Consider the following 2,500-nt stretch of genomic DNA (forward strand, 5'->3'; position numbering starts at 1 on the left):
AAAAAAGTAACCTAAGGCTCCACTTTTACGATATAAACTAAGCATAAGATAACGTCTTATCAAACATACAGAAACGGAAGTCAAGTAATTTTATTCCATCGTTATCTCAGCAATCTACGGACGCTTGGAGCTCCCGAGCCAATGAGGATCATATTCTAAGCGTCTCATAGTCTATAAAGTAGTTTGAGAAGTGGTAGAGCACGTGAATTGATGCCTTCTTCATGTTTGTCTTTTTATTTAAATTTTTGTCTATTTATTTTGTCTTATGCAAATAGTGCCGCTTTCCTCTGCTGGTTTTCTGGTAAAAAAAATTATTCATTCATTTACTTTTGTATGTATTTCTTAGTCGTTTATATATTTATTTTTATTTATCTATTTATATATCCATCTATAAACTTATTTATTTATCTATTTGTTTATTAGTTGTTTACTCATTTATCTATTCATCTATTTATTTATTCAATCCTTTACGAGTATTCATTCATTCATGCGTTCATTTATTCGTCTATTCATTCATTTATTTATTTTAGCTTTTTATTATTTATTTACTTATTATGGCACAAAGTCCCTCTTCCGAAATCAAGACAAAACGACACGCAATAGGACACGAACCCACCACACTATAGAACACAATCCCACCGCACTATATGACATGAGCCCACCACACTATAGGACATGAGCCCACCGCACTATAGGATATAAGCCCACCACAATATAGGACATAATCCCACCACACTATAGGACATAAGCCCACCACACTATAGGACATAAGCCCACCATACTATAGGACATGAACCCACCACACTATAGGACATAAACCCACCACACTATAGGACACGAATCCACCACACTATAGGACATAAGCCCACCACACTATAGGACATAAGTCACCCCTTTGCCCACCGGCCCATTCCACCGGGTGCAACTCCACCGCAGGACTGCTGTACAGCGAACCCGGGCTCAGATTACTGCTGATCGTTGCTGGTCGTAAACTTCAAGCTCTAAGTATTCCTTATCACCGGAGAAATTCTTGAGGTCCGATTTCTTTGCTCTGACGTCTTGCGTCTTTGCACGACTTTTCGTCCTCTGAGGCGATGCAACTCGGCGACGTTTGCGTAATCGTACGCTTGTATGCCCTTTATGGACCAAAAGGTCTCCTGTTGGCATGCTCCTCCTTTATAATCCTATGTAATCTACGGGAGCGGTGTTGATGTTTTGTCGTATATATCAGCGGCTCTCAGCCGTTTTCTCTCCAGTCCCGTCTTCTTTAAAATATCGACATTCGTGTGGATCCACTTAATTTTTCTTCCGAATCCCGTCCCACTAAAAAAGGTAAATCAATGATAATAATAATAATAATAATAATGATAATAATAATAATAATAATAATCATAATCATAATCATAATCATAATAATAATAATAATAATAATAATAATAATAATAATAATAATAATAATAATAATAATAATAATAATTAATAATGATAATTATTAATAATACTAAAATATTGATGAAGAGGAGGGGTAGTCTAATCCAATCAAACATCCTGATTTTTTTTTTCATTTCAACGTCATGGACTACCCTATCAGAGGACTTCTTGAAGTCTGTAGGATTTTAATATAGTGCGATCCCCTAATTGCGAACTCGCTCCACCGCATGGCAGCCTCGAACCGGATCCATTCCTGGAGTGAAGATTATTGGAAGTGAACGTGGTCAGTCTTCAAGTCCACTGCAGGACCGACGGTCTATCCCCTGGGGGCTACAAGCTGAAAGAGGGAATCAAAGATTAAATTAGTATTTTATCAAGTCTTAGAAATGCAAAATTGAAAAAAGGGTCACAAGAAGAATTGTCACCCCAGAACGCCCACATGAAGAATCGTCACCCCATGAGATCCCACTTGAAGAATTGTCACCCCAGTACGCCGAATATCAACAATGGAATAAAAATTAGGTTAGGTTAGGTTAGGTTAGGTTGAATGAGGGTTATGCTTATTGTCATCAACTTATACAACCGAAGAATCGTAAACCCAGGATGGCCCATATGAAGAATTGTCACCCTAGGATGGCCCACATGAAGAATTGTCACCCTGTCGAAGTCTGGGGTGACGATTCTTCATGTGACAAAAAAAAAAAAAAAAAAAAAAAAAAAAAAAAAAAAAAAAAAAAAAAAAAAAAAAAAAAAAAAAAAAAAAAAAAAAAAAAAATACTCCCTCCTTCAAGAAAATGTGTTGACATAACCTATAATCTTATAATGACTGTTTTTTTTTATTCAGTACATTGGAACACCCCCCCCCTACACCTCAATAAATGGGTCAGTCTCCAAACATCTCAAATAAAAATCCCCCCCCACACACACACTTTCACCCCACGCCCCCTCTGATTTAACAACAGAGTGGTTACCGAATGGAATAGACTTAGTAACCATCTAATGAGCTCTGAAACATTGGGTTGCCTAAAGAGAAATTTAGATAACTTTATGGATGGGGATGACTGGTAGT

The 2,500-nt window shown here is 37.0% G+C and overlaps 1 protein-coding gene across 2 annotated transcripts in view; it reads left to right on the forward strand.

Moving 5' to 3' along the window:
• Nucleotides 1-2,500, forward strand: part of LOC143020249 (uncharacterized) — a 124,334-nt gene that overhangs the window by 29,178 nt on the left and 92,656 nt on the right. The gene's annotated exons all lie outside the window — the stretch shown is intronic.

This window comes from Oratosquilla oratoria, chromosome 39, assembly GCF_046742065.1.
Source record: "Oratosquilla oratoria isolate Oo_2021 chromosome 39, ASM4674206v1, whole genome shotgun sequence".
NCBI lineage: Eukaryota > Metazoa > Arthropoda > Malacostraca > Stomatopoda > Squillidae > Oratosquilla > Oratosquilla oratoria.